This window comes from Pelodiscus sinensis, unplaced genomic scaffold (assembly GCF_049634645.1).
Source record: "Pelodiscus sinensis isolate JC-2024 unplaced genomic scaffold, ASM4963464v1 ctg68, whole genome shotgun sequence".
In the NCBI taxonomy this organism is placed as follows: domain Eukaryota; kingdom Metazoa; phylum Chordata; order Testudines; family Trionychidae; genus Pelodiscus; species Pelodiscus sinensis.
In genome coordinates, this window is record NW_027466009.1 from 216 (window position 1) to 25999 (window position 25784).

Here is a 25784-nt window from a genome sequence, read left to right on the forward strand (position 1 = left end):
GAATGGAGAGGTGCCATAGCCTTTGGGGAGGGCTGGACCATGCTGAATAGACGTCTGCAGGCAGGCGTGTGCACATATATTTTTATAATAAACCACATCCCAGAAAATGAGTTTTTATTGGGCAAGCCTTAGGGCCTCATGGGAATGGCTCCTTTCCCCTCCCCCCCCCCCCCGCCCCAGCAGAGAAACTGAGGCAGCAGCTTCCTCCTGCCACTGAGGCTGCAAGCACCCCCCCCCCCCCCCCCAGGACAAATGAGCTGATGAGAGTGAGCGGGTCTCCTCTCTCTGTCCTCCTCCTCCTTGTCTCTCCCTCTGCCTGCTGGGGAGGGGCTGCCCCCAGAATGAGGGGAAACTCCTCCCACATGGTGGGCGGGAAATGTCCTATGGGGCGTGGCTTTTCCCTGCTCTCTGCCTATAAAGGCAGCCGTGTCTTTTTCCCAGTGCAAAGCATGTACCCCGGGATGTGGGGTGGGGGGAGACACAGGCCATTGGAAGAGTCAGGCTGTGCTCTTACTGGCCAGGCACAATTCCCAGGGACAATCCCTGAATACACAAAGTGTGAAGAGTTTTGCACAGAAGCCCTTTAACCACGGTGCTAAGCAGCAAGAAGGCAAAAATCTTATTGCTACGTTCAACCAGCAGTTTGAGGGTACAACTGAGACCAGGTCCCCGTTGTGCCGGGCGCTGCACAGACACAGCAAGAGACAGTCCCTGCCCCAGCTGGGATCAGGGCCCCCTTGTTCTGGGCGCTGCACAGACACAGAGGCTGTGTCTACATTGGCAAGTTTTTCCGGAAAATCAGCCGCTTTTCCGGAAAAACTTGCCAGCTGTCTACACTGGCCACTTGAATTTCCGGAAAAGCACTGACAATCTCCTGTAAAATCATCAGTGCTTTTCCGGAAAGACTATGCTGCTCCCATTCGGGCAAAAGTCTTTTTCTGAAAGACTCTTGCCCAAAAGGGCCAGTGTAGACAGCACAGTACTGTGAATGTGAATCTGGCTTAAAAAACACTGTGCTGGGCAGAAACTTTTGTTCCCTTCTGACAAACTTTTAGGGTTTTCTGGGCCCTAAAAGTTCACACTGGCCCAGTTCAGTGCCCTCACTCTGGGTGTGTCTACACCGCAGAGTTTTTCTTGAGAAACAGATCGCTTTTCCATTGTGCTTTGGCTGTGCGTGACGTTCTCTTTCCAAAGAAGTTTTTCCGGAAGATCCGAAAGAAGCCTGCAGAACAGACGTAGCCTCTGTTGTGAGCCAGACACAGCCACTGCAGCACCGTCCATGCAGTGACCCCCGGCGGGCCGGTGTGTCCTCCAGAAATACGGTTGCTAGGCCCTCCGGTGTGGGTGCCACGCACTGGTGTGTTGTGCCAAGAACACACAGCCCCGTCTGGGCCCCGGGGAGTTTATTTTGCAAAGAGACAAAACAAAAGGGGAGGGCAAGAGACCCGCCCGGGTCTTGCAGCAGGAGGGGGCTGAGACAGGGATAGAAATGGCCTTTTGTGAGTCCTAAGCTATTTCCTTCTTCGCTAGGTCATGTTACCTCTGAGGCCTTGCTCCTGTGGGGCTGCGCAAGGGGCCTCCTTTATCTCAGGGGGCTGCACGATTGTTGTAACCCAGACGGTCTCTGGCACAAGGCAGTGTCGCTCCCCGCGCTTCTGTGTCTAGATTGTGCAGGGGGCGATGACCCAGCTGTAACAGCACAGAGATTGGACACCCAGCGCCCGGCTCTCCTAACTCGGGGTGTGATCAGCCCGCCCCTCCGTCGACAGGCCATGGCTGGACGTGCGGGTCCCTTGAGTGATGGGAATTGGCCGGCCCCGGGAAACCCAGCGACTCGTGGGCACCCGCAAAACCCCAACGGGCCGCCCCTCACAGCCCCGGGGGGCTCGTGCGCAGGGTTTCCGGTTCCGTGGCGGGGAGAGGGTTAATGTCGAGATGGAAAAATAACCCGGATGCCAGAACCCGCCTCCCTGCTGGGCTAACGGTGCCGAGCGAGAGAATCGGCTGTTGCTGGCGCTATCAAAAAACTGGATCAATGACAGATGGTCCCACAGCATCTCGCAGACTAATAGCACCTGGCGCTGAAGTCATGAGCTTTTTGTGGGCTTCCCATGAGACAGCTGTTATCGATTTCCCTTTCCCTGTTCCCTTTTCCCCTCGCCTGCTCTTCCCCATGGCAACCTGTGGGATGAGGGGGGAGTGGAAAAGAGAGGCGGGACTAAAATGCCGCAGTGCCACCATCGACTGGAGACGCTGCCGGGAGCGAGTTCAGGGCGTTTCTGCCGGGCGCTGGCAGCGGGAGCCAGGTAAGCGGCGGGTTTTGCCCAGGGGGAGTTAGGGACCGGGGGGGATTTGGTGGATTCCTTAAAAGCAGGTGCGGGATGGAAGCAGCAGAAGAAAAAAACTCTGCAAGCCCCTCAGAGATGCGGGGGGCACATCCAGGCGTGGGGCAGAGCACTGGGGAGTAGTGTGAGGGAGGAGGAGAGGAGTGTTGGGGGGGGGGGGTGAATTGGCCCAGGCGAGCAAGGGGCCGCCCATGGCTCGGAGGCATTTGCCTTTTACACAATGACAAACCGAACGGAAAAGCGACAGAATCCCCCAGCAGGTGAAAGGGGCAGGCTGGGGGGAGCCTCCCTCCCCCCGGGTCTTTCCCTGCCCCGAATCTCCCACCCCACAGGCACTCTTGCATCCCTTTCCCCCGATGCTGGCTGCTCCCCTTTGTCCGGGAGGGAGGGGAAACCAGAGTTTGCTGCATCCCTCACTTCGGCTGGGAGCAGAGAAACCTGGGGGACACAGGAGCCCGCAGCCCCCCGGCTCTGCCCGCTGGAGCTGTCACGCCCATGGAGGGGTGCTTCTCCTCTGTCTCCAAGCTGCGGTGGTGAGACATTCCACTTTGATGATGCAAACACCCTCCCCCCCCACAGCTGCAGCAGTGATCTGGCTGCTCCCCTTAAAATCCAAGAACATGACACACCCACAGCCAAGCAGCATGCTTTTCTACTGGTGGTGCCCACCTGCCCATACCTCAGCGCACCAAACAACATTTATTCCACACACAGCTAGAACCTGTGAGAAGGACCATTGGTGCATATAAAACAGTGAGTGGTCCGGTAGCCCTTAGACTAACAAATATACCAGGTCATGAACTTCCGGGGGCAAAGCCCACTTCATCTGATGAGTTGGAGTGGATAGTACAGAATCCGGAGGGGTATATAGAACAGCCAGAGGAGTTCCCTGTCCGTTGTAGTACCTGAGTTAAGGAAGCCCGTTAAGTCAGGCTGGATGTGGAGATGCGAATATCAAAGGCAGGGGAAATTGTGTCTCCTCTGTCCTTCCCTCTCTCCAGAGGACAAAGGTAACCCCCTGCAGCTTAGCTGCATTCCAGACATGAGGCTCATGAGCCAGTCTCCCTCGGTCAATGCACTTTAGCTCCTCTGTTCTTAAAGGGCCCTTTGTTTGTCTCCCCCACCCCCTTCACTCTGTGGCTGCTAAGAGACCAGCCCCAACTTCCCTGCAGCACAATCACTCTGTTTATATCTGCTCTCCCTCTCCCATCGCTGCTTGGATCTCAGGTCATGGGGAGCTGCTCTTAAGCAGCCTCATAGGGGCCCACCCCTCCTCAGTTATATTGAGGCTCCCCCGAGACCTCAGCTTCTCTGCTCCCCAAGAGCGATGAGGCAGGTAGCAAGTGGCCCAGACTTGATCAGATGCAAGCGCAGGGGTTAGGTACAGGGCGTATCGCACCTCCAGCGTTACCCAGAAAATCTCTTCCTTTCTGTATCCCTACACAGTGCATCGCCTATCTACATCCGCCATCCACCTGTCCTAGATGTTCCGGGACAGTTCTGATTTAAAATGCGCTGTCCCCTTGTCCCCATACAGCACTGAAATGTCCAGAACATTCCAATATGTTAGCGGAGAGAGAAAGCCCCGAGGCTCTCCATGGGATCTGGCTTGCAGGGAAGTAGATTCAATAGATTGTCGAGCTCTGATAATCCGTATTTTCATGTGCTGACGAGCAGTGATCTCTGTAAGCTGAATGTTTGGAGAGATTTAAATGCTGCCCAGCTGCTTAGCAGAGCAACCTGGCAGCTGGTGGTGCACATCCACTCATGCCTTAGTGCATGGAACAAAATTTATTCCTCACACGGATGGGGAAAAAATCAGAGGGAACCTTGCTGGAGAGGTCCAAAGTTTGGGTGAAAATTGGTTTACCGAGAAAGCATTTGTAACACCCAGGAATGTTTTGGTAAAAATTAAAACATCATCATCATAAACATTAAAATAAGCATTCGGCCAGGAACTGAGTCAGACAGGCACCTAAAGAAACTCCTTCGCAAAATTCTTATTCCAGTAGCAATTGAGTGTTACCTGCTAAGAAAAATACAATTATTCGAGCTGCTTTTCCCTTGAGGAGGCGGGTGGTAGTTAATCACCCTTCAAACATATCACGCCTCTCTCTTTCCTTAACAATACTGGCAGCTTGCGCTTGCATAAATGTTTAACAGTCTTGAGAGACTCATTGTATCTACGCCCGACAGCCAGTACAGTCACACGCCAGCTGCCAGTGGCTGCTTCCTGACGGTTTCCCCACAACCCCGGAGCCTGCAACTGCCTGTTCGGTTGAGCAGGGGCAGGTGCACTGGGGTTTTTGTCAGACCCCCGTTCGTTTTGGAGGGAGCTCATGAGGAGATTCTGCCTCAACCTCCCCCCTCAAGGCGGCTTCCTGGAATTCTGTGACAGTTTGGGACTTTCCACCATCCCCTGGCAAGGAGTTCCACAGGTTGATTGTAAAGAAATGAATTTGTTTTAAAGCTGCAGCCTATACATTGAGCTTACTTCTTGCGTTATGTGAGTGAGGGAGTAAATCACATTTCCGTGTTCGGTTTTTCCACGCTGCTCGTGATTTTCTAGCCCACTAACATATCCCCTGTGACGGCGAGTCGAGGCTCCCCCTGATCTTGCAGCCCCATAGCAGCACGAACAGACTCCGCCAGCCAGTAGAATAGAGAAGGGTTTATTGCTTCTCCAGGATACAGCACAGCATAGACGTGATGTGGTTACAGGAGTCAGGGCCAGGATGCCTCAGACCCCTTGGGTTAGGGGGCCTATCGCCCCCCCAGACCCTCAGCCCTCAGCTTAGCCTGTTCCCTTTTTGTTTCCCAGCCAGCAACTCCCTCGTTTCCAGATCCTGCCCCCCAGCCAGGTATACCTCTCCACCTCCCTCCCTTTGTCGCTCCCCCTGGGAAGAGCCTTGTTATCTGCTCAGGCTGGGACTAGGTGTCTGAGCCGATACATGTGGAGTGAGTCAGTGGGAATCACACATCACAGCACAGGGGAACACGGAGTTACAGAGCTGACACCCCACCCCCCGACCCTGAGTCATTTCTTTTCCAAGCTGAGAAGTCCCAGTCTTGTGAACCTCTCCTCATATCGAAACTGTTCTCATCTCTAATCACGTCTGTTGCCCTTTCTGTCCCTTTTCCAACTCCAGTCTAGCTGGGGAGTTTGGGTTTTTTTTGGATGGGACGACCAGTTCTGCATGCAGCGTTCACGATATGCGCGTACCGGTACCATGCCTTTCTATAGAGGCAAGATGGTATTTTCTGTCTTCTCTCTCCCTGTTCCAGCGATTCCCGTCGTTTTCACATGGCCACTGCACAAGAGCAGATGTGTCTAGGGAACTAGCCACAGGGATTCCAAGATCTGTTTCTTGAGTGCTTGCAGCTCTTTTAGACTCCGTCATGTTTGTGTGAGTAGTTGGGTTTCTAGTTTCCCACGTGAATTACTTTGCATTTCTCAACCCTGAATTACATAAGAATGGCCGCACTGGGTCAGACCAAAGGTCCATCTAGCTCAGTATCCTGTCTGCGGACAGTGCCAGGTGCCCCAAAGAGGGTGGAGCGAAGACAACGATTAAGCGATTTGTCTCCTGCCATCCATCTCCAGCCTCTGACAAACAGAGGCCAGGGACACCAACTCTATCCCCTAGCTAACAGCCTTTTATGGACCTAACCTCCATGAATCTATCTAGCTCTTTTTTAAACTCTGTGAGAGTCTTAGACCTCACAGCCTCCTCTGGCAAGGAGTTCCACAGGTTGACTGTGCGCTGCGTGAAGAAGAACTTTCTTTTATTAGTTTAAAACCTGCTACCCATTAATTTCATTTAGTGTCCTCTAGTTCTTATTCCCTCTGCCCTGGGGCTGCCCAGTCCCCCAGCATTGTGAGATCCCTGTGTCAGCTTTGGACTTTACTATTCTGAGTAATTGTGTAGAGTGGCCACACATTTTGCCATCTCGCTTTTCATCCCCTTTTTCAAGACCGTTTAAAAGTTTAACAGAACTCTTCCCAGTTCAAATCCTAGGAGCACAACGCTCATTGCTACTCCTCCCCTCACCAGCTTTTCAGTGTTTGGCAAGAATCATCTAACGATTTCTTAATTACCGGAATGCCCTGTCTTTCGTTATTCATATTTTGGACTGCCCTTACACAACTATTCAGTTACATGCTTTCTAATCTCCCTCATGGCCGGGGTGGAGGAAGGGCGGAAGACCCCTTATCAGCTCTCTCTGGTGTCTGCGTTTCCTTATATGTTGCAGTTCCCAGTATGTAGCGCCTCCCTTTTCCCTCCCTATCTGATCTCACAGAGAGCACTCCCCCTGCTGTAACCACTAGAGACCACTCCCCTTCCAGAGCTAAGACTGAGTGCAAGGTCCTGACGGTCAGCCTCTCTCCCTGCAGTTGGTAACAAAGTAAGACCAGTCATGACAATTTTAAGGCTACTCAGGGTCCCTAGGGAGACAGAGCTCAGCTGGCCTGCTAAATCCAGGGTTGTGAGTTCAATCCTTGTGGGGGACCTTTATGGATCTGGGACAAATCTGTCGGGGATGGCGCTTGGCCCTGCTACGAGGACAGGGGAGTGGATTTGATGAGGTGCTTTCCAGCTCTATGAGATGGGCATATCTCCCTGCTCGTCATGCGGAGAAGCCGAGGAACCTTGCCCGGGCTTGCTGGATCCCACTCGGATTCCTCTCATTTTTATTTCTAGGTATCTGAAAGTGAGGGGCTAGGATTCTCCGCAGCATGACGCCCTTTGTGGTACCTCCCTCCCTGCCTGGAAGGATGGTCCCCTCGTTGGGATGCCGCCTGGGACCCGTGTAACCCGCCGTTGAGTCCCTGCGCTGCTCCTGCCGTCTGAGGTGAGTCACCTCGCTCCTGGTCTCCATTGGTATTTAGGGGACGGTTTCCCACTGAAATCGCTCTGTGCCTCTGTCATGATGATGAGGGTTAGCCAGCAGCCTGGGGATTAAGGGGTTAACTACACCTAGCCAGGTGGAGTGGCCAGTAGGAATGTCGGTGGGACTTTCAAACTGGGACAAAGGAATTTGGGTTTTTTCCTTTCCCCTTTTGTCTCTCGGGGTGTGTTCTCTGCAGCTACAGAGAGGGACAAGCATGTCTCTCTCTCTCTCTCCAAGGCACCAGTCTTCATTTTCTGTGAGTAGGGTAACGTTTCGGTAATTTCGTTAGGCTTTATTGTTTTAAGGGTTGGGTATGGGATCTGAGATCTGGCCCTGCTTAAAAGATGTTTTGGCTTTTCTTTGTAACTGAGGTCTAGGCCCATGGAGTTTCTCCAGGGCTGTGTCTACACTGGCATGAATTTCCGGAAATACTAAAAACGGAATACTATTCCGTTTTCAGTTTTTCCGGAAAAGGAGCGTCTACATTGGCAGGCTGCTTTTCCGGAAAAGCCCTTTTTCCGGAAAAGCATCCGTGGCCAATGTAGACGCACTTTTCTGGAAAAGAGCCCCGATCGCCATTTTCGCGATCGGGGCTTTTTTCCGGAAAAGACTACTGGGCTGTCTACACTGGCCCTTTTCCGGTACAGTGTTCCGGAATAAGGACTTATGCCCGAGTGGGAGCAGAATAGTTTTTCCGGAATAGCGGCTGATTTTGTACAGTAGAGCATCGTTGCTTTTCCGGAAATTCAAGGGCTAGTGTAGACAGCTCACAGCTTATTCCGGAAAAGCGGCTGATTTTCCAGAATAAGTGGCCCAGTGTAGACACAGCCAGGCCTGAGTATATTTTGTTACCTTTCCATCTAGTCAGTATGCCTGCAACAGGAATATTGTTGTAATAATAAAAGTCTTCTCTTTTCTTTTTATTAACCGGGCATCGGTTACTTGTGTGTCCTGATTTTTATAATAGGGGTGAGATTTCCCAAACGATCTTTCCCCTGATTTCTTTATCGATATTTGGGTGGGTGGCAGCAGAAATTTTATTCCCAAGATCTAGGTTTTTAAGATTTTGGGGGAAGTTTTATACCAAAGCCTGGTAGAGAAGGCTTTGGAGTACACTTGCTGGCCCCCACTTCTGCATTTCTTAGTTTCCTATCTGCAACCCACACACCTCATGGGGGTCACTGTCCCACGGAGCGGAGCTCGACAGCCTGCACGGAGAGCCAGCTGGCTTTGTAGCACCAGCTGTAGCGGCTCCTCCGAGATCCCAGGTTTGAATCCACCAGGTGGTAGTTTCAGTAGCACCAGCCGACCTGGCAGGGTTACTTGCATTAGAGGATCGTGGTGACTGGACGCTATTGTCGTGACGTGCAGGGGAGATGGGACCTCGGGGGAACCGGCTTACATCAGGTTGTGGCTCTGGACTCGGTGGCTCCTGAGGTCTCTGCCAGACCTGGAATTCGATGATTCTTTGATTCATAGAAACATGGAGCTGGAAGGGACCTTGAGAGGCCGTCAAGTCCAGTCGCCTGCACCAAGGCAGGAGTCAGTAAACCCAGATCCTCCCCGGCAGGCGTTTGTCCAACCTCCCCTGAAAAGCCTCCTTCAAGGTCTGTGCCAGGATGCAACTACCCCCAGTTAGAGAGTTTTTCCTACTAATGAACCTACATCTCCCTGGCTGCCAGTTAACCCCATTGCCACCTGTCCCCCTTCAGTGGCCAAAGAGAACCATCGGTCACCACCTCGTTGTAGCAGCTTTAAAGATGGTTTTCAGGGTTCCTCCCCCTCTGTCTTTTTTTCGGAAGCTTCCAGGTTTTTTCAGCTTTCCCTCCGTGGGATGGGTTTTGTGGCTCCCCTCTGGCCTGTCCAGCTTATCCAGTTCCCCCAGGTTGGATGGGACGGGTTTGTGATGCAAACACAGGAAAGTGAAATAGGTAGACTCCGCCTGTATTTTGCATAATCCGTTACCGGCTCCGCTTCACATCTGCCGTCTTCCTCCCAGCTGGCCGGGCTCTGTGAGTGTCGCAGGGGGGATGAGCCAAACGAGGGGCATTGTCGGGACTTTCTGATGTCTTGTGGGGAGGTTTCCTGGGGACAGCCTGGAGGTGCTTGCAGGGGGAAGGGCTGCATGTCCCTGGCAAGGCACCAGCGAGGTCTCTGGCGTGGTTAAGTAGCTGGCCTGCTAGGACGTGAGAGGCCTCAGGGTGAAAGAGCCGGAAGGGCGCAGAGGAGAAGCTTGTGTCTAGCGATGGGAGTGCGAGAGACCGGAGAGCTGCCGGAGCGGGTAGAGAAACAAGCCCGAAGGGCAGCCAAGCTCCGGAGCTGGCTTCCTAGAGAGGCTGGGGAATCCCCGTCACAGGGGGATTTTCAGATCAGGTTGGATACCCACCCGGCAGAGCCGGCCTGGGTGTATTTGGTTCTGCCACGGGGCAGAGGACTGGCCTCTCCAGCTCCCTCTCAGCTCCATGGAGCGTGGTTCTGTGTCCTTAGCTGCCACATGGGAGAGGGACCGGAGACAGGTGACACCAACCCAGCTCTGCCCTGGGTGGGGTGTGTGTGTGTGTAGAGGACGCTGTCTGTTGCCAGAGCAAACATGTCTGTGTAGTAGACCAAGCAGTGTGTGCGCTAACAACAATCCCTCCCGAGCACACCCTGCCCTCCTCCAGGGACCCAGCGAAAGGGACTGAATCCCCCCCCCCACCCAGCTGGGATCAGGGCCCCGTTGTGCCGGGCGCTGCACAGACACAGCGAGAGACAGTCCCTGCCCCAGCTGAGATCAGGGCCCCGTTGTGCTGGGTGCTGCACAGACACAGCGAGAGACAGTCCCTGCCCAGCTGAGATCAGGGCCCCGTTGTGCCGGGCGCTGCACAGACACAGCGAGAGACAGTCCCTGACCCAGCTGAGATCAGGGCCCCGTTGTGCCGGGCGCTGCACAGACACAGCAAGAGACAGTCCCTGTTCCACCTGAGATCAGGGCCCCGTTGTGCTGGGTGCTGCACAGACACAGCGAGAGACAGTCCCTGCCCCAGCTGAGATCAGGGCCCCGTTGTGCTGGGTGCTGCACAGACACAGCGAGAGACAGTCCCTGCCCCAGCTGAGATCAGGGCCCCGTTGTGCCGGGCGCTGCACAGACACAGCGAGAGACAGTCCCTGACCCAGCTGAGATCAGGGCCCCGTTGTGCCGGGCGCTGCACAGACACAGCAAGAGACAGTCCCTGCCCCAGCTGGGATCAGGGCCCCGTTGTGCCGGGCGCTGCACAGACACAGCGAGAGACAGTCCCTGCCCCAGCTGAGATCAGGGCCCCGTTGTGCCCGGCGCTGCATAGACACAGCGAGAGACAGTCCCTGTCCCAGCTGAGATCAGGGCCCCGTTGTGCCCGGCGCTGCATAGACACAGCGAGAGACAGTCCCTGCCCCAGCTGAGATCAGGGCCCCGTTGTGCCGGGCGCTGCACAGACACAGCGAGAGACAGTCCCTGCCCCAGCTGGGATCAGGGTCCCGTCGTGCCGGGCGCTGCACAGACACAGCGAGAGACAGTCCCTGCCCCAGCTGAGATCAGGGCCCCGTCGTGCCGGGCGCTGCACAGACACAGCGAGAGACAGTCCCTGCTCCAGCTGAGATCAGGGCCCCGTTGTGCCGGGCGCTGCACAGACACAGCGAGAGACAGTCCCTGCCCCAGCTGAGATCAGGGCCCCGTCGTGCCGGGCGCTGCACAGACACAGCGAGAGACAGTCCCTGCCCCAGCTGAGATCAGGGCCCCGTTGTGCCGGGCGCTGCACAGACGCAGCGAGAGACAGTCCCTGCCCCAGCTGAGATCAGGGCCCCGTTGTGCCGGGCGCTGCACAGACGCAGCGAGAGACAGTCCCTGCCCCAGCTGAGATCAGGCCCTGTTGTGCCGGGTGCTGCACAGACACAGCGAGAGACAGACCCTGCCCCAGCTGAGATCAGGGCCCCGTTGTGCCGGGCGCTGCACAGACACAGCGAGAGACAGACCCTGACCCAGCTGAGATCAGGGCCCCGTTGTGCTGGGCGCTGCACAGACACAGAGAGACAGTCCCTGCCCCAGCTGAGATCAGGGCCCCGTTGTGCCAGGTGCTGCATAGACACAGCAAGAGACAGTCCCTGCCCCATCTGGGACCAGGGCCCCGTTGTGCCGGGCGCTGCACAGACACAGCGAGAGACAGTCCCTGTCCCAGCTGAGATCAGGGCCCCGTTGTTCCGGGTGCTGCACAGACACAGCGAGAGACAGTCCCTGTCCCAGCTGAGATCAGGGCCCCGTTGTGCCGGGTGCTGCACAGACACAGCGAGAGACAGTCCCTGCCCCAGCTGAGATCAGGGCCCCGTTGTGCCGGGTGCTGTACAGACACAGCGAGAGACAGTCCCTGTCCCAGCTGAGATCAGGGCCCCGTTGTGCTGGGTGCTGCACAGACACAGCGAGAGACAGTCCCTGCCCCAGCTGAGATCAGGGCCCCGTTGTGCCGGGTGCTGTACAGACACAGCGAGAGACAGTCCCTGTCCCAGCTGAGATCAGGGCCCTGTTGTGCCAGGCGCTGCACAGACACAGCGAGAGACAGTCCCTGCCCCAGCTGAGATCAGGGCCCCGTTGTGCCAGGCGCTGCACAGACACAGCGAGAGACAGTCCCTGCCCCAGCTGAGATCAGGGCCCCGTTGTGCTGGGTGCTGCACAGACACAGCGAGAGACAGACCCTGCCCCAGCTGAGATCAGGGCCCCGTTGTGCTGGGCGCTGCACAGACACAGCGAGAGACAGTCCCTGCCCCAGCTGAGATCAGGGCCCCATTGTGCCGGGCGCTGCACAGACACAGCGAGAGACAGTCCCTGCCCCAGCTGGTATCAGGGCCCCGTTGTGCCGGGCGCGGCACAGACACAGCGAGAGACAGTCCCTGCCCCAGCTGGTATCAGGGCCCCGTTGTGCCGGGCGCGGCACAGACACAGCGAGAGACAGTCCCTGCCCCAGCTGAGATCAGGGCCCCGTTGTGCGAGGCGCTGCACAGACACAGCGAGAGACAGTCCCTGCCCCAGCTGGGATCAGGGCCCCGTTGTGCCAGGTGCTGCACAGACACAGCGAGAGACAGACCCTGCCCCAGCTGGGATCAGGGCCCCGTTGTGCCGGGCGCTGCACAGACACAGCGAGAGACAGACCCTGCCCCAGCTGAGATCAGGGCCCCGTTGTGCCGGGCGCTGCACAGACACAGCGAGAGACAGTCCCTGACCCAGCTGAGATCAGGGCCCCGTTGTGCCGGGTGCTGCACAGACACAGCGAGAGACAGTCCCTGCCCCAGCTGAGATCAGGGCCCCGTTGTGCCGGGCGCTGCACAGACACAGTGAGAGACAGTCCCTGCCCCAGCTGGGATCAGGGCCCCGTTGTGCCAGGCGTTGCACAGACACAGCGAGAGACAGTCCCTGTCCCAGCTGAGATCAGGGCCCCGTTGTGCCGGGTGCTGCACAGACACAGCGAGAGACAGTCCCTGCCCCAGCTGGGATCAGGGCCCCGTTGTGCCGGGCGCTGCACAGACACAGCGAGAGACAGTCCCTGCCCCAGCTGAGATCAGGGCCCCGTTGTGCCAGGTTCTGCATAGACACAGCGAGAGACAGTCCCTGCCCCAGCTGAGATCAGGGCCCCGTTGTGCCAGGCGCTGCACAGACACAGCGAGAGACAGTCCCTGCCCCAGCTGAGATCAGGCCCTGTTGTGCCGGGTGCTGCACAGACACAGCGAGAGACAGTCCCTGCCCCAGCTGAGATTGGCCCCGTTGTGCTGGGCGCTGCACAGACACAGCGAGAGACAGACCCTGCCCAGCTGATATCAGGGCCCTGTTGTGCCGGGCGCTGCACAGACACAGCGAGAGACAGTCCCTGCCCCAGCTGAGATCAGGGCCCCGTTGTGCCGGGCGCTGCACAGACACAGCGAGAGACAGACCCTGCCCAGCTGAGATCAGGGCCCCGTTGTGCCGGGCGCTGCACAGACACAGCGAGAGACAGTCCCTGCCCCAGCTGAGATCAGGGCCCCGTTGTGCCGGGCGCTGCACAGACACAGCGAGAGACAGTCCCTGCCCCAGCTGAGATCAGGGCCCCGTTGTGCCGGGCGCGGCACAGACACAGCGAGAGACAGTCCCTGTCCCAGCTGAGATCAGGGCCCCGTTGTGCCGGGCGCTGCACAGACACAGCGAGAGACAGTCCCTACCCCGGCTGAGATCAGGGCCCCGTTGTGCCGGGCGCTGCACAGACACAGCGAGAGACAGTCCCTGTCCCAGCTGGGACCAGGGCCCCGTTGTGCAGGGCGCTGCACAGACACAGCGAGAGACAGTCCCTGTCCCAGCTGAGATCAGGGCCCCGTTGTGCCGGGTGCTGCACAGTCACAGCGAGAGACAGTCCCTGTCCCAGCTGAGATCAGGGCCCCGTTGTGCTGGGCGCTGCACAGTCACAGCGAGAGACAGACCCTGCCCCAGCTGGGATCAGGGCCCCGTTGTGCCAGGCGCTGCACAGACACAGCGAGAGACAGTCCCTGCCCCAGCTGGGATCAGGGCCCCGTTGTGCCAGGCGCTGCACAGACACAGCGAGAGACAGTCCCTGCCCCAGCTGAGATCAGGGCCCCGTTGTGCTGGGCGCTGCACAGACACAGCGAGAGACAGTCCCTGCCCCAGCTGAGATCAGGGCCCCGTTGTGCCGGGCGCGGCACAGACACAGCGAGAGACAGTCCCTGTCCCAGCTGAGATCAGGGCCCCGTTGTGCCGGGCGCTGCACAGACACAGCGAGAGACAGTCCCTACCCCGGCTGAGATCAGGGCCCCGTTGTGCCGGGCGCTGCACAGACACAGCGAGAGACAGTCCCTGTCCCAGCTGGGACCAGGGCCCCGTTGTGCCGGGCGCTGCACAGACACAGCGAGAGACAGTCCCTGTCCCAGCTGAGATCAGGGCCCTGTTGTGCCAGGCGCTGCACAGACACAGCGAGAGACAGTCCCTGCCCCAGCTGAGATCAGGGCCCCGTTGTGCCAGGCGCTGCACAGACACAGCGAGAGACAGTCCCTGCCCCAGCTGAGATCAGGGCCCCGTTGTGCTGGGCGCTGCACAGACACAGCGAGAGACAGACCCTGCCCCAGCTGGGATCAGGGCCCCGTTGTGCCGGGCGCTGCACAGACACAGCGAGAGACAGTCCCTGCCCCAGCTGAGATCAGGGCCCCGTTGTGCCCGGCGCTGCATAGACACAGCGAGAGACAGTCCCTGTCCCAGCTGAGATCAGGGCCCCGTTGTGCCCAGCGCTGCATAGACACAGCGAGAGACAGTCCCTGCCCCAGCTGAGATCAGGGCCCCGTTGTGCCGGGCGCTGCACAGACACAGCGAGAGACAGTCCCTGCCCCAGCTGGGATCAGGGTCCCGTCGTGCCGGGCGCTGCACAGACACAGCGAGAGACAGTCCCTGCCCCAGCTGAGATCAGGGCCCCGTCGTGCCGGGCGCTGCACAGACACAGCGAGAGACAGTCCCTGCCCAGGCTGAGATCAGGGCCCCGTTGTGCCGGGCGCTGCACAGACACAGCGAGAGACAGTCCCTGCCCCAGCTGAGATCAGGGCCCCGTCGTGCCGGGCGCTGCACAGACACAGCGAGAGACAGTCCCTGCCCCAGCTGAGATCAGGGCCCCGTTGTGCCGGGCGCTGCACAGACGCAGCGAGAGACAGTCCCTGCCCCAGCTGAGATCAGGGCCCCGTTGTGCCGGGCGCTGCACAGACGCAGCGAGAGACAGTCCCTGCCCCAGCTGAGATCAGGCCCTGTTGTGCCGGGTGCTGCACAGACACAGCGAGAGACAGACCCTGCCCCAGCTGAGATCAGGGCCCCGTTGTGCCGGGCGCTGCACAGACACAGCGAGAGACAGACCCTGACCCAGCTGAGATCAGGGCCCCGTTGTGCTGGGCGCTGCACAGACACAGAGAGACAGTCCCTGCCCCAGCTGAGATCAGGGCCCCGTTGTGCCAGGTGCTGCATAGACACAGCGAGAGACAGTCCCTGCCCCAGCTGAGATCAGGGCCCCGTTGTTCCGGGTGCTGCACAGACACAGCGAGAGACAGTCCCTGTCCCAGCTGAGATCAGGGCCCCGTTGTGCCGGGTGCTGCACAGACACAGCGAGAGACAGTCCCTGCCCCAGCTGAGATCAGGGCCCCGTTGTGCCGGGTGCTGTACAGACACAGCGAGAGACAGTCCCTGTCCCAGCTGAGATCAGGGCCCCGTTGTGCTGGGTGCTGCACAGACACAGCGAGAGACAGTCCCTGCCCCAGCTGAGATCAGGGCCCCGTTGTGCCGGGTGCTGTACAGACACAGCGAGAGACAGTCCCTGTCCCAGCTGAGATCAGGGCCCCGTTGTGCTGGGTGCTGCACAGACACAGCGAGAGACAGACCCTGCCCCAGCTGGGATCAGGGCCCCGTTGTGCCGGGAGCTGCACAGACACAGCGAGAGACAGTCCCTGCCCCAGCTGGTATCAGGGCCCCGTTGTGCCGGGCGCGGCACAGACACAGCGAGAGACAGTCCCTGCCCCAGCTGAGATCAGGGCCCCGTTGTGCCGGGTGCTGCACAGACACAGCGAGAGACAGTCCCTGCCCCAGCTGAGATCAGGGCCCCGTTGTGCGAGGCGCTGCACAGACACAGCGAGAGACAGTCCCTGCCCCAGCTGAGATCAGGGCCCCGTTGTGCCGGGCGCTGCACAGACACAGCGAGAGACAGTCCCTGCCCCAGCTGAGATCAGGGCCCCGTTGTGCGAGGCGCTGCACAGACACAGCGAGAGACAGTCCCTGCCCCAGCTGGGATCAGGGCCCCGTTGTGCCAGGTGCTGCACAGACACAGCGAGAGACAGACCCTGCCCCAGCTGGGATCAGGGCCCCGTTGTGCCGGGCGCTGCACAGACACAGCGAGAGACAGACCCTGCCCCAGCTGAGATCAGGGCCCCGTTGTGCCGGGCGCTGCACAGACACAGCGAGAGACAGTCCCTGACCCAGCTGAGATCAGGGCCCCGTTGTGCCGGGCGCTGCACAGACACAGCGAGAGACAGTCCCTGCCCCAGCTGAGATCAGGGCCCCGTTGTGCCGGGCGCTGCACAGACACAGCGAGAGACAGTCCCTGACCCAGCTGAGATCAGGGCCCCGTTGTGCCGGGCGCTGCACAGACACAGCGAGAGACAGTCCCTGCCCCAGCTGGGATCAGGGCCCCGTTGTGCCGGGCGTTGCACAGACACAGCGAGAGACAGTCCCTGCCCCAGCTGAGATCAGGCCCTGTTGTGCCGGGTGCTGCACAGACACAGCGAGAGACAGTCCCTGCCCCAGCTGAGATCAGGGCCCCGTTGTGCCGGGCGCTGCACAGACACAGTGAGAGACAGTCCCTGCCCCAGCTGGGATCAGGGCCCCGTTGTGCCAGGCGTTGCACAGACACAGCGAGAGACAGTCCCTGTCCCAGCTGAGATCAGGGCCCCGTTGTGCCGGGTGCTGCACAAACACAGCGAGAGACAGTCCCTGCCCCAGCTGGGATCAGGGCCCCGTTGTGCCGGGCGCTGCACAGACACAGCGACAGACAGTCCCTGCCCCAGCTGAGATCAGGGCCCCGTTGTGCCAGGTGCTGCATAGACACAGCGAGAGACAGTCCCTGCCCCAGCTGAGATCAGGGCCCCGTTGTGCCAGGCGCTGCACAGACACAGCGAGAGACAGTCCCTGCCCCAGCTGAGATCAGGCCCTGTTGTGCCGGGTGCTGCACAGACACAGCGAGAGACAGTCCCTGCCCCAGCTGAGATTGGCCCCGTTGTGCCGGGCGCTGCACAGACACAGCGAGAGACAGTCCCTGCCCCAGCTGGGATCAGGGCCCCGTTGTGCCGGGCGCTGCACAGACACAGCGAGAGACAGACCCTGCCCAGCTGATATCAGGGCCCTGTTGTGCCGGGCGCTGCACAGACACAGCGAGAGACAGTCCCTGCCCCAGCTGAGATCAGGGCCCCGTTGTGCCGGGCGCTGCACAGACACAGCGAGAGACAGACCCTGCCCAGCTGAGATCAGGGCCCCGTTGTGCCGGGCGCTGCACAGACACAGCGAGAGACAGTCCCTGCCCCAGCTGAGATCAGGGCCCCGTTGTGCCGGGCGCTGCACAGACACAGCGAGAGACAGACCCTGCCCAGCTGAGATCAGGGCCCCGTTGTGCCGGGCGCTGCACAGACACAGCGAGAGACAGTCCCTACCCCGGCTGAGATCAGGGCCCCGTTGTGCCGGGCGCTGCACAGACACAGCGAGAGACAGTCCCTGTCCCAGCTGGGACCAGGGCCCCGTTGTGCCGGGCGCTGCACAGACACAGCGAGAGACAGTCCCTGTCCCAGCTGAGATCAGGGCCCCGTTGTGCCGGGTGCTGCACAGACACAGCGAGAGACAGTCCCTGTCCCAGCTGAGATCAGGGCCCTGTTGTGCCAGGCGCTGCACAGACACAGCGAGAGACAGTCCCTGCCCCAGCTGAGATCAGGGCCCCGTTGTGCCAGGCGCTGCACAGACACAGCGAGAGACAGTCCCTGCCCCAGCTGAGATCAGGGCCCCGTTGTGCTGGGCGCTGCACAGACACAGCGAGAGACAGTCCCTGCCCCAGCTGAGATCAGGGCCCCGTTGTGCCGGGCGCGGCACAGACACAGCGAGAGACAGTCCCTGCCCCAGCTGAGATCAGGGCCCCGTTGTGCCGGGCGCTGCACAGACACAGCGAGAGACAGTCCCTACCCCGGCTGAGATCAGGGCCCCGTTGTGCCGGGCGCTGCACAGACACAGCGAGAGACAGTCCCTGTCCCAGCTGGGACCAGGGCCCCGTTGTGCCGGGCGCTGCACAGACACAGCGAGAGACAGTCCCTGTCCCAGCTGAGATCAGGGCCCCGTTGTGCCGGGTGCTGCACAGACACAGCGAGAGACAGTCCCTGTCCCAGCTGAGATCAGGGCCCTGTTGTGCCAGGCGCTGCACAGACACAGCGAGAGACAGTCCCTGCCCCAGCTGAGATCAGGGCCCCGTTGTGCCGGGCGCTGCACAGACACAGCGAGAGACAGTCCCTGCCCCAGCTGAGATCAGGGCCCCGTTGTGCCAGGCGCTGCACAGACACAGCGAGAGACAGACCCTGCCCAGCTGAGATCAGGGCCCCGTTGTGCCGGGCGCTGCACAGACACAGCGAGAGACAGTCCCTGCCCCAGCTGAGATCAGGGCCCCGTTGTGCCGGGCGCTGCACAGACACAGCGAGAGACAGTCCCTGCCCCAGCTGAGATCAGGGCCCCGTTGTGCCGGGCGCTGCACAGACACAGCGAGAGACAGTCCCTGTCCCAGCTGAGATCACGGCCCCGTTGTGCCGGGCGCTGCACAGACACAGCGAGAGACAGTCCCTACCCCGGCTGAGATCAGGGCCCCGTTGTGCCGGGCGCTGCACAGACACAGCGAGAGACAGTCCCTGTCCCAGCTGGGACCAGGGCCCCGTTGTGCCGGGCGCTGCACAGACACAGCGAGAGACAGTCCCTGTCCCAGCTGAGATCAGGGCCCCGTTGTGCCGGGTGCTGCACAGACACAGCGAGAGACAGTCCCTGTCCCAGCTGAGATCAGGGCCCTGTTGTGCCAGGCGCTGCACAGACACAGCGAGAGACAGTCCCTGCCCCAGCTGAGATCAGGGCCCAGTTGTGCCAGGCGCTGCACAGACACAGCGAGAGACAGTCCCTGCCCCAGCTGAGATCAGGGCCCCGTTGTGCTGGGCGCTGCACAGACACAGCGAGAGACAGTCCCTGCCCCAGCTGAGATCAGGGCCCCGTTGTGCCGGGCGCGGCACAGACACAGCGAGAGACAGTCCCTACCCCGGCTGAGATCAGGGCCCCGTTGTGCCGGGCGCTGCACAGACACAGCGAGAGACAGTCCCTGCCCCAGCTGAGATCAGGGCCCAGTTGTGCCAGGCGCTGCACAGACACAGCGAGAGACAGTCCCTGCCCCAGCTGAGATCAGGGCCCCGTTGTGCTGGGCGCTGCACAGACACAGCGAGAGACAGTCCCTGCCCCAGCTGAGATCAGGGCCCCGTTGTGCCGGGCGCTGCACAGACACAGCGAGAGACAGTCCCTGCCCCAGCTGAGATCAGGGCCCCGTTGTGCCGGGCGCTGCACAGACACAGCGAGAGACAGACCCTGCCCCAGCTGGGATCAGGGCCCCGTTGTGCCGGGCGCTGCACAGACACAGCGAGAGACAGACCCTGCCCCAGCTGGGATCAGGGCCCCGTTGTGCCGGGCGCGGCACAGACACAGCGAGAGACAGTCCCTGCCCCAGCTGAGATCAGGGCCCTGTTGTGCCAGGCGCTGCACAGACACAGCGAGAGACAGTCCCTGCCCCAGCTGAGATCAGGGCCCCGTTGTGCCAGGCGCTGCACAGACACAGCGAGAGACAGTCCCTGCCCCAGCTGAGATCAGGGCCCCGTTGTGCTGGGCGCTGCACAGACACAGCGAGAGACAGTCCCTGCCAAAGCTGAGATCAGGGCCCCGTTGTGCCGGGCGCGGCACAGACACAGCGAGAGACAGTCCCTGTCCCAGCTGAGATCAGGGCCCCGTTGTGCCGGGCGCTGCACAGACACAGCGAGAGACAGTCCCTACCCCGGCTGAGATCAGGGCCCCGTTGTGCCGGGCGCTGCACAGACACAGCGAGAGACAGTCCCTGTCCCAGCTGGGACCAGGGCCCCGTTGTGCCGGGCGCTGCACAGACACAGCGAGAGACAGTCCCTGTCCCAGCTGAGATCAGGGCCCCGTTGTGCCGGGTGCTGCACAGACACAGCGAGAGACAGTCCCTGTCCCAGCTGAGATCAGGGCCCTGTTGTGCCAGGCGCTGCACAGACACAGCGAGAGACAGTCCCTGCCCCAGCTGAGATCAGGGCCCCGTTGTGCCAGGCGCTGCACAGACACAGCGAGAGACAGTCCCTGCCCCAGCTGAGATCAGGGCCCCGTTGTGCCAGGCGCTGCACAGACACAGCGAGAGACAGACCCTGCCCCAGCTGGGATCAGGGCCCCGTTGTGCCGGGCGCTGCACAGACACAGCGAGAGACAGTCCCTGCCCCAGCTGAGATCAGGGCCCCGTTGTGCCCGGCGCTGCATAGACACAGCGAGAGACAGTCCCTGTCCCAGCTGAGATCAGGGCCCCGTTGTGCCCGGCGCTGCAGAGACACAGCGAGAGACAGTCCCTGCCCCAGCTGAGATCAGGGCCCCGTTGTGCCGGGCGCTGCACAGACACAGCGAGAGACAGTCCCTGCCCCAGCTGGGATCAGGGTCCCGTCGTGCCGGGCGCTGCACAGACACAGCGAGAGACAGTCCCTGCCCCAGCTGAGATCAGGGCCCCGTCGTGCCGGGCGCTGCACAGACACAGCGAGAGACAGTCCCTGCCCCAGCTGAGATCAGGGCCCCGTTGTGCCGGGCGCTGCACAGACACAGCGAGAGACAGTCCCTGCCCCAGCTGAGATCAGGGCCCCGTCGTGCCGGGCGCTGCACAGACACAGCGAGAGACAGTCCCTGCCCCAGCTGAGATCAGGGCCCCGTTGTGCCGGGCGCTGCACAGACGCAGCGAGAGACAGTCCCTGCCCCAGCTGAGATCAGGGCCCCGTTGTGCCGGGCGCTGCACAGACGCAGCGAGAGACAGTCCCTGCCCCAGCTGAGATCAGGCCCTGTTGTGCCGGGTGCTGCACAGACACAGCGAGAGACAGACCCTGCCCCAGCTGAGATCAGGGCCCCGTTGTGCCGGGCGCTGCACAGACACAGCGAGAGACAGACCCTGACCCAGCTGAGATCAGGGCCCCGTTGTGCTGGGCGCTGCACAGACACAGAGAGACAGTCCCTGCCCCAGCTGAGATCAGGGCCCCGTTGTGCCAGGTGCTGCATAGACACAGCAAGAGACAGTCCCTGCCCCATCTGGGACCAGGGCCCCGTTGTGCCGGGCGCTGCACAGACACAGCGAGAGACAGTCCCTGCCCCAGCTGAGATCAGGGCCCCGTTGTTCCGGGTGCTGCACAGACACAGCGAGAGACAGTCCCTGTCCCAGCTGAGATCAGGGCCCCGTTGTGCCGGGTGCTGCACAGACACAGCGAGAGACAGTCCCTGCCCCAGCTGAGATCAGGGCCCCGTTGTGCCGGGTGCTGTACAGACACAGCGAGAGACAGTCCCTGTCCCAGCTGAGATCAGGGCCCCGTTGTGCTGGGTGCTGCACAGACACAGCGAGAGACAGTCCCTGCCCCAGCTGAGATCAGGGCCCCGTTGTGCCGGGTGCTGTACAGAAACAGCGAGAGACAGTCCCTGTCCCAGCTGAGATCAGGGCCCCGTTGTGCTGGGTGCTGCACAGACACAGCGAGAGACAGACCCTGCCCCGGCTGAGATCAGGGCCCCGTTGTGCTGGGCGCTGCACAGACACAGCGAGAGACAGTCCCTGCCCCAGATGAGATCAGGGCCCCGTTGTGCCGGGCGCGGCACCGACACAGCGAGAGACAGTTCCTGTCCCAGCTGAGATCAGGGCCCCGTTGTGCCGGGCGCTGCACAGACACAGCGAGAGACAGTCCCTACCCCGGCTGAGATCAGGGCCCCGTTGTGCCGGGCGCGGCACCGACACAGCGAGAGACAGTTCCTGTCCCAGCTGAGATCAGGGCCCCGTTGTGCCGGGCGCTGCACAGACACAGCGAGAGACAGTCCCTGCCCCAGCTGGTATCAGGGCCCCGTTGTGCCGGGCGCTGCACAGACACAGCGAGAGACAGTCCCTGCCCCAGCTGGTATCAGGGCCCCGTTGTGCCGGGCGCGGCACAGACACAGCGAGAGACAGTCCCTGCCCCAGCTGAGATCAGGGCCCCGTTGTGCGAGGCGCTGCACAGACAAAGCGAGAGACAGTCCCTGCCCCAGCTGGGATCAGGGCCCCGTTGTGCCGGGCGCTGCACAGACACAGCGAGAGACAGTCCCTGCCCCAGCTGGGATCAGGGCCCCGTTGTGCCGGGCGCTGCACAGACACAGCGAGAGACAGTCCCTGTCCCAGCTGAGATCAGGGCCCCGTTGTGCCGGGCGCTGCACAGACACAGCGAGAGACAGTCCCTGACCCAGCTGAGATCAGGGCCCCGTTGTGCCGGGCGCTGCACAGACACAGTGAGAGACAGTCCCTGCCCCAGCTGGGATCAGGGCCCCGTTGTGCCGGGCGCTGCACAGACACAGCGAGAGACAGACCCTGCCCAGCTGAGATCAGGGCCCCGTTGTGCCGGGCGCTGCACAGGCACAGCGAGAGACAGTCCCTGCCCCAGCTGAGATCAGGGCCCCGTTGTGCCGGGCGCTGCACAGACACAGCGAGAGACAGTCCCTGCCCCAGCTGAGATCAGGGCCCCGTTGTGCCGGGCGCTGCACAGACACAGCGAGAGACAGACCCTGCCCCAGCTGAGATCAGGGCCCCGTTGTGCCGGGCGCGGCACAGACACAGCGAGAGACAGTCCCTGTCCCAGCTGAGATCAGGGCCCCGTTGTGCCGGGCGCTGCACAGACACAGCGAGAGACAGTCCCTGTCCCAGCTGGGACCAGGGCCCCGTTGTGCCGGGCGCTGCACAGACACAGCGAGAGACAGTCCCTGTCCCAGCTGAGATCAGGGCCCCGTTGTGCCGGGTGCTGCACAGACACAGCGAGAGACAGTCCCTGTCCCAGCTGAGATCAGGGCCCTGTTGTGCCAGGCGCTGCACAGACACAGCGAGAGACAGTCCCTGCCCCAGCTGAGATCAGGGCCCCGTTGTGCCAGGCGCTGCACAGACACAGCGAGAGACAGTCCCTGCCCCAGCTGAGATTGGCCCCGTTGTGCTGGGCGCTGCACAGACACAGCGAGAGACAGACCCTGCCCAGCTGATATCAGGGCCCTGTTGTGCCGGGCGCTGCACAGACACAGCGAGAGACAGTCCCTGCCCCAGCTGAGATCAGGGCCCCGTTGTGCCGGGCGCTGCACAGACACAGCGAGAGACAGACCCTGCCCAGCTGAGATCAGGGCCCCGTTGTGCCGGGCGCTGCACAGACACAGCGAGAGACAGTCCCTGCCCCAGCTGAGATCAGGGCCCCGTTGTGCCGGGCGCTGCACAGACACAGCGAGAGACAGTCCCTGCCCCAGCTGAGATCAGGGCCCCGTTGTGCCGGGCGCGGCACAGACACAGCGAGAGACAGTCCCTGTCCCAGCTGAGATCAGGGCCCCGTTGTGCCGGGCGCTGCACAGACACAGCGAGAGACAGTCCCTGCCCCAGCTGAGATCAGGGCCCCGTTGTGCCGGGCGCGGCACAGACACAGCGAGAGACAGTCCCTGTCCCAGCTGAGATCAGGGCCCCGTTGTGCCGGGCGCTGCACAGACACAGCGAGAGACAGTCCCTACCCCGGCTGAGATCAGGGCCCCGTTGTGCCGGGCGCTGCACAGACACAGCGAGAGACAGTCCCTGTCCCAGCTGGGACCAGGGCCCCGTTGTGCCGGGCGCTGCACAGACACAGCGAGAGACAGTCCCTGTCCCAGCTGAGATCAGGGCCCCGTTGTGCCGGGTGCTGCACAGACACAGCGAGAGACAGTCCCTGTCCCAGCTGAGATCAGGGCCCTGTTGTGCCAGGCGCTGCACAGACACAGCGAGAGACAGTCCCTGCCCCAGCTGAGATCAGGGCCCCGTTGTGCCAGGCGCTGCACAGACACAGCGAGAGACAGACCCTGCCCAGCTGAGATCAGGGCCCCGTTGTGCAGGGCGCTGCACAGACACAGCGAGAGACAGTCCCTGCCCCAGCTGAGATCAGGGCCCCGTTGTGCCGGGCGCTGCACAGACACAGCGAGAGACAGTCCCTGCCCCAGCTGAGATCAGGGCCCCGTTGTGCTGGGCGCGGCACAGACACAGCGAGAGACAGTCCCTGTCCCAGCTGAGATCAGGGCCCCGTTGTGCCGGGCGCTGCACAGACACAGCGAGAGACAGTCCCTACCCCGGCTGAGATCAGGGCCCCGTTGTGCCGGGCGCTGCACAGACACAGCGAGAGACAGTCCCTGTCCCAGCTGGGACCAGGGCCCCGTTGTGCCGGGCGCTGCACAGACACAGCGAGAGACAGTCCCTGTCCCAGCTGAGATCAGGGCCCCGTTGTGCCGGGTGCTGCACAGACACAGCGAGAGACAGTCCCTGTCCCAGCTGAGATCAGGGCCCTGTTGTGCCAGGCGCTGCACAGACACAGCGAGAGACAGTCCCTGTCCCAGCTGAGATCAGGGCCCCGTTGTGCCGGGCGCTGCACAGACACAGCGAGAGACAGTCCCTGTCCCAGCTGGGACCAGGGCCCCGTTGTGCCGGGCGCTGCACAGACACAGCGAGAGACAGTCCCTGTCCCAGCTGAGATCAGGGCCCCGTTGTGCCGGGTGCTGCACAGACACAGCGAGAGACAGTCCCTGTCCCAGCTGAGATCAGGGCCCTGTTGTGCCAGGCGCTGCACAGACACAGCGAGAGACAGTCCCTGCCCCAGCTGAGATCAGGGCCCCGTTGTGCCAGGCGCTGCACAGACACAGCGAGAGACAGTCCCTGCCCCAGCTGAGATTGGCCCCGTTGTGCTGGGCGCTGCACAGACACAGCGAGAGACAGACCCTGCCCAGCTGATATCAGGGCCCTGTTGTGCCGGGCGCTGCACAGACACAGCGAGAGACAGTCCCTGCCCCAGCTGAGATCAGGGCCCCGTTGTGCCGGGCGCTGCACAGACACAGCGAGAGACAGACCCTGCCCAGCTGAGATCAGGGCCCCGTTGTGCCGGGCGCTGCACAGACACAGCGAGAGACAGTCCCTGCCCCAGCTGAGATCAGGGCCCCGTTGTGCCGGGCGCTGCACAGACACAGCGAGAGACAGTCCCTGCCCCAGCTGAGATCAGGGCCCCGTTGTGCCGGGCGCGGCACAGACACAGCGAGAGACAGTCCCTGTCCCAGCTGAGATCAGGGCCCCGTTGTGCCGGGCGCTGCACAGACACAGCGAGAGACAGTCCCTGCCCCAGCTGAGATCAGGGCCCCGTTGTGCCGGGCGCGGCACAGACACAGCGAGAGACAGTCCCTGTCCCAGCTGAGATCAGGGCCCCGTTGTGCCGGGCGCTGCACAGACACAGCGAGAGACAGTCCCTACCCCGGCTGAGATCAGGGCCCCGTTGTGCCGGGCGCTGCACAGACACAGCGAGAGACAGTCCCTGTCCCAGCTGGGACCAGGGCCCCGTTGTGCCGGGCGCTGCACAGACACAGCGAGAGACAGTCCCTGTCCCAGCTGAGATCAGGGCCCCGTTGTGCCGGGTGCTGCACAGACACAGCGAGAGACAGTCCCTGTCCCAGCTGAGATCAGGGCCCTGTTGTGCCAGGCGCTGCACAGACACAGCGAGAGACAGTCCCTGCCCCAGCTGAGATCAGGGCCCCGTTGTGCCAGGCGCTGCACAGACACAGCGAGAGACAGACCCTGCCCAGCTGAGATCAGGGCCCCGTTGTGCAGGGCGCTGCACAGACACAGCGAGAGACAGTCCCTGCCCCAGCTGAGATCAGGGCCCCGT

At 61.4% G+C, this 25784-nt stretch overlaps 1 protein-coding gene across 3 annotated transcripts in view; it reads left to right on the forward strand.

Moving 5' to 3' along the window:
- The first annotated feature begins 2021 nt into the window (after nucleotides 1-2021).
- LOC142825917 (C-type lectin domain family 2 member D-like) overlaps nucleotides 2022-25784 on the forward strand; it is a 111980-nt gene continuing 88217 nt past the window's right edge. The window contains exons 1-2 of one of the 3 annotated variants that reach the window (XM_075918082.1): nucleotides 2022-2306; nucleotides 7049-7199. The gene's annotated coding sequence lies outside the window, so the exon portion shown is untranslated. Of the gene's footprint in view, nucleotides 2307-5532; nucleotides 6753-7048; nucleotides 7200-25784 lie in introns of those variants that run through there. The other 2 variants (XM_075918080.1, XM_075918081.1) reach the window with 2 other exon arrangements.